The sequence below is a fragment of the Pongo abelii genome, chromosome 10, assembly GCF_028885655.2.
Source record: "Pongo abelii isolate AG06213 chromosome 10, NHGRI_mPonAbe1-v2.0_pri, whole genome shotgun sequence".
NCBI lineage: Eukaryota > Metazoa > Chordata > Mammalia > Primates > Hominidae > Pongo > Pongo abelii.
In genome coordinates, this window is record NC_071995.2 from 32,394,514 (window position 1) to 32,408,927 (window position 14,414).

The window sequence follows — 14,414 nt, forward strand, 5'->3', positions numbered from 1 at the left end:
ACCAGCCTGGGCAACATAGGGAGACCCCTGTCTTTACCAAAAAATAGAAAAAATTAGCTGGGCATCGTGGCACACGCCTGTAGTCCCAGCTACTCCAGAGGCTGAGGTGGGAGGACCATGAGCGCCCAGGAGGTCAGGGTTGCAGTGAGCTATGATCTTGCCACTGCACTCCAGCTTGGGCAACAGAGTGAGACTCCATCTCTAAAAAAGAAAAGGAAAGAAAAATATTCAAGCACTTGGTTCTCCAAGCTGTCTGGCACAGCTGACAGCAGGAATATGCACTACAATAAAGGTCAAAGTACAATAAGTTGGCAGTATTTTCTGTGGAGGGCACACTTTGCAGTTTCACTTTATATTGTATAAATCTCAAGCAATACTGCTTTTCTGACTTCTGATTGGAAAGAGACCATTCCACACTATACTACCTGTACTTCCTATCATTGGCAACCCTCCTTTTCCTTGCATATGAAGCCCATTTAACAGTATATCTTGCAGCAAAGATTTCTTAACAGGATATAAAAACATTAGCCATAAAAGGAAAAGGTGAAGGATTAGCCTATCCTAAAATTAAGAATATCAGGGGCTGGACATGGTGGCTCATGCCTGTAATCCCAGCACTTTGGGAGGCCAAGGTGGGAGGATCGCTTGAGTCCAGGAGTTTGCAATCAGCCTACGTAACATAGGGAGACCTTGTCTCTATAAAAACTAAAAAAAATTCGCCAGGTGTGGTGGCACATGCCTGTAGTCCCAGCTACTCAGGAGACTGAGGTGGGAGAACTGCTTGAGACCAAGAGGTCGAGGCTGCAGTGAACGGTGATTGCACCACTGCGCTCCAGGCTGGATGAGAGCAAGACCCTATCTCAAAAAAAAAAAAAAAAAATTTAAGAACATCTTTTCAAATGATACCACTAAGAGTTCTAATAGGCAAACTATAGGTAGAAGAAGAAATCTGCAATAAATGTATCCCTCAAAGAATTCATATCCAGAATACATAAAAAACTCTGATCATGGCGACCTAAAACCCTCTTCCCCAAGAATATGACAGTGATGATGACTCTTACAAAGTGTTGTAGGTCACGGAGAATGTAAGAAGACACCAGTGGTGAAATCAAGTGTTTGGTCCCAGTTGGGGACCTGTGGTAGAAAAATATTCAGTGGCTACCCAGACTGTAACGGGTGGTGTTACTGGCTGGTGTGCCGGATCTGTGTTCCAGAAAGTTGGAAAACACAGCAACTGCAGTAGGAAGTGGCTTTCTTCTCCTTCAGATTGCTAGTCATAGTGGCTACGTGCAAATCGACTGGAAGAGAGTTGAGAAAGATGTAAACAAAGCAAAACGACAGATTAAGAAATGAGCAAATAAAGCAGCACCAAAAATCTACAATATTAATTGAAGGAGTCACAGAATTTATCAAACAGAACATCATGATATCCAGTCGATTTGCGGGAGGTTTTTTGCTAAGACATGCATCTTAAGGAGATGAATATTCTCCCATAGTGGATTCTACTCTGAGAAGAGAAGTGGCAGCAACAAGGTGGTCTCTCAACAGTACATGCTGCCAGGGTCTCTAGGGCAAGGAGAAGCAACTCGCTGTACAATACTGAACTCACAACTTAGCATTTTGCCATCTGAACCTTGCCAAACTAGTATCTGCTGTCAAACAACCTATGTGGAATGTGAATAATAGTATTCTTGAGCAAAATATGGCTTTCATATTTTTTTTAAATTCACCTTTTAGAAATTCACCTGTAAAATATCACCACTGGATGTAGACCTGGAGAGTAAAGAAATATGTTGGATTTATTGCCCAGTGAAATATTATCTTTCTATTTAAATAACATGTTCTTCATTGTGCTTTATGGTATAGTGCTAATAATTTAAAATTTTTATTATAGCTTCAATATTAGGGCTGACTTTTTAAAAAACAGCTATGTTTGCAATACACTGAAGAACTGTAATGTCCTTTTGTGAAAAGCTTTAGAAATGATATAATTATTGGCTGGGCACAGTGGCTCACACCTGTAATCCCAGCACTTTGGGAGGCCGAGGGGGGTGGATCACCTGAGATCAGGAGTTTGAGACCAGCCTGACCAACATGGAGAAACCCCATCTCTACTAAAAATACAAAATTAGCTGGGCATGGTGGCACATGCCTGTAATCCCAGCTACTCGGGAGGCTGAAGCAGGAGAATCACTTTAACCCGGGAGGTGGAGGTTGTGGTGAGCTGAGATCGTGCCATTGCACTCCAGCCTGGGCAACAAGAGCAAAACTCCATCTCAAAAAAAAAAACAAAAAAAATGGCCGGGTGCGGGGTGACTATTATAAATGTAGAACTCAATGGATTTTAACAACTGAGCATTTCTATATAACCTGCATCCAGTTTAAGAAATGGAACATGGCCGGGTGTGGTGGCTCACGCCTGTAATTCCAGCACTTTGGGAGGCCGAGGCAGGTGGATCACGAGGTCAGGAGATCAAGACCATCCTGGCTAACATGGTGAAACCCCGTCTATACTAAAAGTACAAAAAAATTAGCCGGACATGGTGGCAGGCGCCTGTAGTCCCAACTACTCGGGAGGCTGAGGCAGGAGAATGGCGTGAACCCAGGAGGCAGAGCTTGCAGTGAGCCGAGATGGCGCCACTGCACTCCAGCCTGGGTGACAGAGCGAGACTCCGTCTCAAAAAAAAAAAAAGATATAATTCTTAAAGATATTAAACAGACCAAAAAAAAAACAAACTTACAAATCAATAAGAAAAAAGACAGACAATTCAATGGAAAGACAAAAGACTAGCAGATATTTCACAAGAGGATATACTAACAGTCAATAAAAGTATGAAAAGGTGTTCAACTGATCAGTCATCAGGGATATGTGGATTAAAACTAAAATTTTTATTTTATTTTAAATAATACAGACGTGTTCTCACTATGTTGCCAAGGCTGGTCTCAAACTCCTGGACTGAAGCGATCCTCCTGTCTTGGCCTCCCAAAGTGCTGGGATTACAGGTGTGAGCCACTGGGCCCAGTCTAAAATGTTATCAGAATGGTTAAAATGAAAAGATGCAAAATATGAAGAGGTGGCAAGGATGTGGAACCACTAGAACTCTCACACACTGCTGGTGGAATATAAAGGGGTATGAACACTTCAGAAAATCATTTGCCAATGTCTCCTAAAACTGAACATGTTTATACCCTATGATGTAACAATCCACTCCTAGAACTCTACCCGACAGAAATGCATCTATATTTAACAGAACACCGGTACTACAGTGTTAATTGGAACTACCCAAATGCCTTTGAAAAAATTATGTTACATTTGGCCGGGCATGGTGGTTCATGCCTGTAATCCCAGCACTTTGGGAGGCCGAGGCAGGCAGATCATGAGGTCAGGAGATGGAGACCATCCTGGCCAACATGGTGAAACCCCGTGTCTACTAAAAATACAAAAATTAGCTGGGCATGGTGGCGCGTGCCTGTAGTCCCAGCTACTGGGGAGGCTGAGGCAGGAGAATTGCTTGAACCTGGGAGGCAGAGGTTGCAGCAAGCTGAGATTGCGCCACTGCACTCCAGCCTGGGCAACAGAGCAAGACTCTATCTCAAAAAAAAAAAAAAGAAAAAAAGAAAAAATTACATTACATTCACATGATGAAATACTATACAGTAAGAAGAATGACCTAAAACTATTTGCAAAAATATGGATGAATCTTACAAAAAAATAGGTTTAGCAAAACGTAAAGAGAAAAGAGTACATGCTATACAGTTGCATTTACATAAAGTACAAAAATGGCTAAATTAATCTATATTGTTATAAGTCAGGACAGCAGTTGCCCTTGGGAAGAAAGTTAGTGACTGGGAAGGAATGGAGCACAGGTGAGTGGGCTTCTGAAAATTGGTAATGCTCCACTTCTTTTTTTTTTTGAGGTGGAGTTTTGCTCTTGTTGCCCAGGCTGGAGAGCAATGGCGTGATCTCGGCTCACTGCAACCTCTGCCTCCCGGGTTCAGTGATTTTCCTGCCTCAGTCTCCTGAGTAGCTGGGATTACAGGCGCCCACCACCACACCCGGCTAATTTTGTGTTTTTAGTAGAGACGGGGTTTCTCCATGATGGTTAGGCTGGTCTCAAACTCCCAACCTCAGGTGATCCGCCTGCCTCGGCCTCCCAAAGTGCTGGAATTACAGGCGTGAGCCACCACACCCGGCCATGTTCCATTTCTTAAACTGGATGCAGGTTACATAGAAATGCTCAGTTGTTAAAATCCATTGAGTTCTACATTTATGATAGTCACTTCTCTGCATGTATTATACTTTGACAAAAAGTTTGAAAATAATTGTACACAAGACAGCTTAAAATTTTGGTGGCTAAATTGTTTCTTTTATCTATAGATACTTTTCAAATTATTTTTCAGTTTCTCAGCTTTCTTCTTTAAGAATTGTCAGTATTCGCATCAAATTACTTTCTTACTGGCCAGGCACGGTGGCTCACACCTATAATTCCAGCACTTTGGCGGGCTGAGGCTGGAGGATCACTTGAGCCCAGGAGCTCAAGACCAGCCTGGACAACAAAGTGAGACACTCGTCTCTACAAAAAATTGAAAAACTAGCTGGGTGTGAGGGCACTACACCTGTGGCCCCAGCCACACAGGAGGCTGAAGCAGGAGGATCACTTGACCCCAGGAGGTCGAGGCTACAGTGAGCCAAGGTCATGCCACTGCACTCCAGCCTGGGTGGCAGAGCAAGACCCTGTCTCAAAAAAAAAAAAAAAGTTTCTTACTAGTTAGCCTTTCTAAGCCTCTTTCCTGAGCCTAGTTTTTAAAGTACAGTGCCTAGCACAGTGTCTGGCACAAAATGCTCAATAAATGGTAAATTTATACCTTCTCCTAAACAAGTGGGACAGGTTTAGGAACCTTTTCCACATACTAACACAGCACTCTGTACTTCTCCCTGTCTTAGCATTTCTTACTACTTTCCAGGACTAGAAGTCATTTGAGTGCAAGAATACTGTGTCATCTACCATAATATTCCTAGCACTGAGTTCAGCATCTGATGTGGAATAAGATCTCAATATTTGTTAAATAGATGGTTGAATAAATAAATAAACTTCTAGTACTTTGCAACATCTATTACTGTACTGCTAGGTTATGGAATCACATTTGTTTTCCCTGAAATTAGTTTTCTTGGCTTCTCCATCCACTGATAATCTCTCCCACAATATCGTGACTTGATTCTATTCCAGGTGAACCTTTTCCTAGTATTTCTTGTATTCTTTATTATCTGTCATGTTAGGGCAGCTGTGGAGCTTCATTTTTACAACTGCTGAATCTAAACTTAACTGCTGATTTTCTACCATCCATTTTCAACCTTCTTTAAAAAGCCTGGCGAGTAACTTTATCTGTCATGGCCCATTTCAATGCCCTCAATAGTAAAACCGACAAATGTGGAGACCCATCCTTAATGAACAGACCAGTTTGGTCATTCTTACTATTTTCTATGGATTTTCAACATGATTAAGAAAAAATAACCTGAGGCTAAGAATTGTAGTTACCCAGCTGAATGGAAGGCAAAGGGAGAAACTAGACGCTCCCAGGTAACTGCCCAGTTTTTGTTTTTGTTTTTCCTTTCCACCAATGACAAGGCATGCTCAATAACTTTACTCCCGAGGGAGGATATCCCATTCTGAAAAACACACCACTGTATGCGATAAAGGCAGGGGGAGGAAACATTACACTGTGGGAGAGGAAACAAACGTTTGATAAGCGTGTAACAGAAAACAGTTCTGGCAACTATTATTTCTTCTTCTCCCTCAAATCCAGGAAAGGTCCATAGCCCATTTTCTGTAATATTTCACCAACCAAAATGATCTCTTGGAGTTGAAAATAAACGCCCCCATTTCCAACCCTCCATCACTCTAAAATTATTAGTGATCTTCAGGTACTTGAAAAAGTAAACTTCTGGCCAGGCGCAGTGACTGATGCCTGTAATCCCAACATTTTGGAAGGCCAAGGCGGGCGGATCACTTGAGGTCAGGAGTTTGAGACCACCCTGGCCAACATGGTAGAACCCCATCTCTACTAAGAGTACAAAAATTAGCCGGGTGTGGTGGTGCACACCTGTAGTGCCAGCTGCTTGGGAGGCTGAGGCAGGAGAATCGCTTGAACCCGGGAGGCGGAGGTTGTAGTGAGCCAAGATCACACCACTGCACTGTGACAGAGCAGGCTCCATCTCAAAAAAAAAAAAAGTAAACTAAACTTCTTATTGAAATGTAATGCACAGAGAAGTATACAGCTCTCTCCAAACCTTTTTTATCTCTCTCCAATTATTTTTTTAAAAAAAGTATATGTGCTGCCAGCATGCTTCCTTGTTATGAACTGTGCACAGGTAGGATTCTGCTAATATTGTGTAAATTATAAAACATATACAAACAGGACAGGAGAGAAAATGAGGAAAAATCAACAGAAATAGGAGTTCAAATTTTTACTTTGTACACTTCAATGGGCCAGTCTTGCATAAAACTTTAGGAATCACAGCTTTAAAGACAGTGGCAACACGCTGCATTCACAACCAGATTGACTGGAGGCTCTAAGAAAGGTTTGGTAGCTTCTGGCCTCAATTGTATGACATCAACTCAATCTCCAAAAATACACTGGACAGAAATCCAGCTGTCCTAAAAGTTTAGAAATGTGGCCACCGTGTCTGTGATATCCAAGGGTTGCAAATCACATTGCATGTCTTTATCCGCAACGGCAGTCTTCTAGGAAAATGGCATTTGGGGAAGGAAGGTGGATACAAATATACTTTCTTCCTCCTTTGTGATAATATAAAATTAATTGCAGAAAAAGTAACGGTTGGCTCTTAGCTGTTATCAAAGATTAAAATTATCTTGGTCAAAGGGAAATAGAAATTAGGTTCTCCAAACTTTTAAAACGTGTTTCTAAGGTTTACAGTTGAGGTGAAATAATTGTTTAGCTGACTGTGGATGAAGCAATGAAATAACTCCAGTTTTAACTCACTGGGTAACCATTAGGTAAGCTTCTGCATCTGTAAACTGTGACACTGGAGGTGCCTACAACACTGAGTATGACGTGTGACTAGCACCACCTAGTGGACATTCATGTGGCAATACGTGATAAAGGAAGCTGCATGGCCAGGATGGAAAAGTTGCTGGTCACAGTAGCAGCAAAGGGCTTAGCTAGTTCTTCCTGGCAGCCTCCTCAATAATTCATAATTTACTGGGAATCATATATCAAATAGTTTTAGCTCTTCACAAGAAAATGAAATTTATAATTAACTGCATTGCCCGGGTGCAGTGGCTCACACCTGTAATCCCAGCACTTTGGGAGGCCGAGGCAGGCGGATCACGAGGTCAGGAGTTCGAGACCACCCTGACCAACATGGTGCAACCCCGTCAAATACAAAAATTAGCCGGGCATGGTGGCACACGCCTGTAATCCCAGCTACTCAGGAAGCTGAGGCAGGAGAATGGCATGAACCTGGGAGGTGGAGGTTGCAGTGAGCCGAGATCGTGCCATTGCACTCCAGCCTGGGTGAGAGACTCTGTCTCAAAAAAAAATTAACTGCATTATGACAGACTTTTTTCCTTTTAACAATTGAAACTGGCATACCAAGGATGCTCTAGATACAGTCATAAAGATAATGCTTACTGCATCTCTCACCACTAGCTTACTTGGAAAAGAACAAAAAAAAAAAAGTTATAAAGAAAATCTGCCTGGACCAGGAGTGATAGCTCACATCTGTAATCTCCGCACTTTGGTAGGCCAAGACAGGAGGACTGCCTGAGGCCAGGAGTTTGAGGCCAGCCTGGTCAATATAGCGAGACCCCAGCTCTGTTAGAAAAAAGAAGAAGAAGAAAATCTGCCTGATAAAGAGCTAAAGAAGCAGCCTCAAGCTGCTAGAGCCACAAGCGCCCTTGGAACTGTGCACTCAAATGGCATTGTCTTTAGCACTAGCATAACTGGGCAAAAGGAGCACCATCTCTGTAACCTATAACTTGAATGGTGCTTGCTCCCTTGGAGTTGCTCAAGGAGTCTAGACTGGCCAAAGCAGGCAACCCGCCTGGCTTAAACTAACTATGCTTGGAACTTTGGGCCTTGAGGCTAAGAGGTGTGTTGTACTATTTCAGCATGTTCTATGAATTGGTTCCACAGAGCTGTTACAGCACAGCCAAATTTTACCCTTCAAAAACCATCCTAGGTAGGCCTACCCGAAAAAAATTAACGCAGGAACAGAAAACCAAATACCACATATACTCATTCATAAGTGGAAGCTAAACCTTGGGTACTCATGGACATAAAAATATGGCAACAACAGACACTGGGGACTACTGGAAGGGGGAAGGTGACAAGGGTTGAAAAACTGTTAGGTACTGTGCTTACTATCTGAGTGACAGGATCATTCACACCCCAAACCTCAGCATCATGCAATATACCCAAGTAACAAACCTGCACATGTACTCCCTGAATCTAATATAATCATTCCTTCAAAAAATCATCCTGAGAGCCTATCTTGGCCACCCTCTGGATTTCAACATACTTTCTGTGCAGCTTAATTATAGCTGGCATAGCTTCATGCCCTCTATACAATTTCCCAATCCTGGGATTCACGTGCTGCCAAAGCATAATAATCTTGTAGTGAATACATATTCTCCTTTAAGCACTGAAACCTAAGAAAGCTTTGAGCTTTTTTATGGGGGCAGAGGGGTGGTTGCTGATGTGAACTGTTTAAGACCTTTCCCTGTGTTCATCATAACTACAGATCAAAAAAGTTTTCATTCTTAGCATATCCAATTAGACTTCATTGCTAAAGATTAAAGAACAAATGAGGGAACAAGCTTATCATTAGGTGCTTATCACTGTGCACCTATTATAGGCCAGGCCCTCTATGATCCTCATTTTACTCTTACTACAGCTGTGTTTGGTATTATTTCCTCCACTTACAAAGGAAATGAGCTCAGAGAAAAATTATCAAAGATCATAAAGCCCGTAAGTAGCAAAACCAGGATTTAAATTCAAGTCTCCTGACTCTAATTCCATTGTTTATTCATCTATGCCCTGGTGATATTAACTAATAAGCTCACGTGCCAAACATAACCCTTACCCCCTATCCACTACATACTTACTTCTGAATAGAAAATAAAAGTCACACGCAATAGAATGACAAGAAAAACGCCCCACAATCTCAGTATGCTACGATTCTCAAACAGGACTTCACGATTCTAGACACATGATTTCTCAAGCATCAAGGGACTACTTAGAACACTTAGTAGGGCCTTGTACGTAGGTGCTCAATGAAAGGTTGTTTTAAAAGTCTCGCAGTATTACCCCACAGATTATTTTGTTCATTTACAAAAGAAAAGATATATACTTTAAAATGGAAAAAGATCTGGCGATCTTAACCCAGCGATTAATCTTAGCATCACCAACAGTGGGACAACCTGACATTGTGTGCTTCTTGACATGATGCAATAACAGAGGCACCACACAATCTATGCTATATCCTTGCCAAAAGTAAAATCCACATCTACTAAGAAAACAACCAAGCCTGGACAACATAGTGAGACATCATCCCTACCAAAAAAGAAGTTAGCCAGGCATGGTGGCACAGGCCTGTAGTCCCAGCTACTCAGGAGGCTGAGGCAGGAGAATTGCTTGAGCCCAGACGTTCAGGGTTACAGTAAGCTATGATCATGCCACTGCACTCCAGCCTGGGAAAAGAGGGATATTCTGTCTCAAAATAAAAAATAACAATAATAAAACATAACCAGAAAAATACAGGATAGGGGATATTATACAAGACAATTGGCTCGGACACTTCAAAATGTTCATTGCCATGGGGGGAAAAAGCAGAGGACTATTCTAGATTAAAAGAGGAAAGATATAACCAAAAGTATGCCTGAACCTTGGACCAGACCCTGGATGAGGAGAAAATGTTTTAAAAGACGCTTTGGGATGATAGGGACAATTTATTCCACACAGATCTATCATATTGGATATTGAGTTATTATTAATCAGCTCAGATATGGCAATGACATTATGGCTAGGGAGGAGAATATTCTTATTCCTAGATGAATGTGTATTTAGAGGTGAAGTATCATGGTGTTACAATTTACTTTCAAATGATTCAGCAAAAGAAATTAGATAAAGCACATATGATAAAATGTTGCATTTGTGGATCTAGGTGAAAGCTATACTATTTTACTATTCTTTCAACTTTTCTGTGTACTTAAAATTTCTTCAAAGTATTTTTTAACATTCTTGAATAAAATTCATCAAGACAGTTGGGATAAATTCAACTCTTCTATGAATATGATTTCTGAAAATACCAAGTTGTAAGCAATCAATCAATATAAATATTTATTGTGACCCTGCTATTAATATATCCTAATCAACCCCTCTGGGAGCTGTAGTGGTGACTAAACAGACATGCTTAATGCTCTCTTGGAACCCATGTAGCATGTTATTTTGTACGCGTGTGTGTTGGAACAAAGAGGAATTATTCTGGAATGCTTCCCCAAGTGATGCCTCAGCTTAAACCTGAAGGATAAATAAGTAGGTGTTGCCTAGTTATAGGATGGTGGGGAAAAGGGTCAGAGAAAACGAACAGGTGTGAAGGCACTAATGATGGAGTTGGCCAATCTGGAGAGTGAGAATATTTACTTACTCCTACTGCTTCCTCCAGGCCCCCACTCTTTTTAGATAGCCTGTTGGTCTCCTGGTTCCATTAACCAACTCCCTGTATTCAATCTTCAGACCCAGGAGTAGTAGTAACAGGACTCCAATGTTACTAGTCTCAAGAACTATACTCACCCTGAGGTTTCCCTATACCCTACATACAACTTTGTAAAGGTCCCTTTATTAAACTTTCCTCAAATTATCCAATTTCAGTAAGCCATCTATTTCCTGCCAGCAGGACTGATAAAAATCTCTAGAGACAGATATGGGAGATGTCTGCACATTTCATATGGTATCTAGGACCATGGAATGGAGATGATCTGGGAAGAAGGCTGAAGATGAAGCCTGGGCCAGTGAGCATCTGAGGTCCAAGGAAAACCTGGAAAGTGTGTTTTCAACCAAGAGTATTTCAAGAAAGAAACTGTCAGTCGTATTAAGTACTGTGGAGAGTCTGGGTAAACAAGATAAAGGCTTTGGAATGTCCCATGAAGAAGCCATCAGTGACAGATCAACATTGAAGAGATTTGTAAAGTTAACTGGAGGCCAAGTATACACTTACTTGAGGGAAAAAAAAAAAAAAACAGTATGGCCAGGCATGGTGGGTCACACCAGTAATCCCAGCACTTTGGGAGGCTGAGGCGAGCAGACCACTTGAGGTCAGGAGTTCGAGACCAGCCTGGCAAACATGGCGAAACCCTGTCTCTACCAAAAAATACAAAAATTAGCCAGGCATGGTGGCACATGCCTGTAATCCCAGCTACTCAGGAGGCTGAGGTGGGAGAATCCCTTGAACCCAGGGGATTCACTGCAGAGGTTACAGTGAGCTGAGATTGAGCCACTGCTCTCTAGCCTGGTCTACATAGTGAGACTCTGTCTCAAAAAAAAAAAAAAGAAAAGGAAAGGAAAAAACAAAAAAACAGTATAATTGTTCAGGTTTCTATTTTAACTCTACCAGGAACTTACTAAATAATTTGAGATTTTTTAGTTTTAATTATTTTGAGATTTAAATATAAATTTAAGCAAAAACAATCTTTCTCTTTTATTTGCAAAAAGCCAATACCGGCTGGGCATGGTGGCTCACGTCTATAATCCCAGCACTTTGGGAGGCTGAGGCACGTGGGTCACCTGAGGTTAGAAGTTCAAGACCAGCCTGGCCAACATGGTGAAACCCTATCTCTACTAAAAATATAAAATTGGCTGGGCGTGGTGGCGGGCACCTGTAATCCCAGCTACTCAGGAGGCTGAGGCAGGAGGATCGCTTGAACCCAGGAGGCGGAGGTTGCAGTGAGCCGAGATCACGCCATTGCACTCCAGCCTGGGCAACAAGAGCAAGACTCTGTCTAAAAAAAAAAAAAGCCAATACCTGGAGATACAGTTAAGCTAACGTAAGCCATAGAAGTTTAGAGAATAAATGCTGTAAAACAGAATAAATCATTTTCCCCTTTCAGACAAAGAGCAGGCTTTCACAAAAAAATCTTTTGTCTCTCCCTAAACTGAATGACTAAGTTCTTTTACGCTAAAGCTTGCAACGAAGTTTGTCTAAGACCCCCTAGTCAACATACAATAACAAGCAGTTTCTAACCAGGGTGTAAGGTATTTGATACCTAAAGCATTCTCATGATACAATGAGTAACCAAACTCCACAGCTTGAGAAATTGTTAGACAGAACCCGCAGATCCCTTTCTTTGAGAACATGAGCCTGTGAAATTATCTATCTTTGATCCAATTTGGCTTTCTCCTCCCTTCCAAGTTCACTGAACATCACACAAAAATGATTGCCTGGCCACTACAATGCTAAATCTGGGGCACTAGGAACGCTGAATAGAAAAGGCTCCCAGAGTACCTTTTATTGTTCACTGCAGAGCAGCTACCTTGATGAATTGTTTTAAGATATCGTTTCACTAAACCTCCAGCAGTTTTCTCCACAAAAAGACAGATAATAGGTACTTTGAACATTACCAAAATTAAAAAAAAAATTTTTTTGATTAAGTTAAAGATCAACATATCTGCAAGAGCTAAACTTGCCCCTCATTTCAGCCTTCAGAAAGAAGGGAGGCAAGAAGAGACCCAGGGAACGGTTTCCAATGAGGGTTAGGACAGCATTACTGTAGCAGACAGTTTAGGGAACAAAGGCTCTCAAATAAGAAAAGCAGATTCTTTCATTCAAGTTACATGACCTCCTGGCACCTCCTACCTGTAAATAGATTTTTTTTTACTTTGCGGGGTTACTTAAACAATGTTTAAAAGTGCCTGGCCCAACAGTAGGTCTTTTCCTTTCTTTTTTTTCTTTGGAGATGGAGTCTCGCTCTGTCACCCAGACTGGAGTGCAGTGGCCCGACTCGGCTCACTGCAACCTCTACCCCCCGGGTTCGAGCAATTCTCCTGCCTCAATCTCTCGAGTGGCTAGGACCACAGGCGCCTGCCACCATGCCTGGCTAATTTTTTTATTTTTAGTAGAGACGGGTTTCACCATGTTGGCCTGGTTGGACTTGAACTCCTGACCTCAAGGGATCCACCCGCCTGGGCCTCCCAAAGTGCCGGGATTACAGGCATAAGCCACAGTGCCCAGCCAGGGTTTTTCATATTGTGAGAGCCATTTTTCTTTTTACTTGCTAGACAAAGCATTTGCATTGTAGGGCGAGAGGACCAATTTAAAGAGATTCAGTTAAAAAAAAAAATGCTGTGACAAACTCTGGGTGCCTTCCCATTAGCCCCACCCACACCTCTTGGTATCCAATCCTTCGTATGAGCCTCTCCCCTTGGATATGGGCAAGACCTGAAAAGACCCCTCTTGCTGGCAGCTTGGCTCTCGTCACTTGCTGGTAGTGACAGTAATCATGTCTGTGGTCCAGTCAGCAGCCAGGCCATGCAGGGAGCACCCAGCTGGCAAGGAACTAAGGAGGGCCTCCAGCTGACAACCACTGAGAGGTCTGGGCACTCAGTCCTGCAGTGGCAAGAAATGAATTCTGCCAGCCGAGTGAGGCTGAAATGAGTTCTTCCCAAATCACCAGGTGAGAATGCAGATGAGACTATGAGCTTTCTAAAGGACCTATCTAAACCATGCTCAGACAGAAACTGAGACGCATTTGTTTTAAGCCACTGAATCTGTGGTAATTTAGGACGTAGCAATAGATAATACAGGTACTGTCAACTTCCTTAGTTACCTTGTTAATTTCATAGTAACTGTATTAGGTGGCATCCGGACTATCCCAAAGCAAATTTAAATACTAACAGTAGTATAAAAAGTCTGGCCCTTTATTACCTTTCCCAGGTAATAAAACAATTGGTTTCTAAAAGTTTGATATGGATTACACCTCTTAGGATTCCTCATAATCCTGAGAAGTAAATATTCCCATTAATTATTTAACTCAAATGACTAACAAGGGGCAGAGCTAGGAACTTGAGAACCAGGGTCCAACCCCTGATGCCACCACCCTTCCGACTTTTATAGTTTCCCTAAAGTCTCAATGATGCTTCCCACTATGCCCATAGACAGTAATAAAACCACAGACAGTAAAAAGTACTGGGAACATTTTGTTCTTCCTTTTAAATCCATCTTATCCACTAGATTAATAATTGTGCACATCAGTTAAAATGTCTTTTATTCCAAAGTCTATGTCTCAGTAAAGAGGAATTTATTCCCTTCATGGCTTGTTATTAATACTAAGCACTTAAACTGAGTATATGTGAAGGCCAAAAACATTATTCTTACTGAAGACCTGTCAAACAAAGCC

General features: G+C 41.8%; 1 pseudogene; it reads left to right on the plus strand.

Annotated features, from left to right (window-relative positions):
- Positions 1–1,007: 1,007 nt before the first annotated feature.
- LOC112135874 (FUN14 domain-containing protein 1-like) lies at positions 1,008–1,474 on the plus strand (annotated as a pseudogene).
- The last annotated feature ends 12,940 nt before the right edge of the window (positions 1,475–14,414 follow it).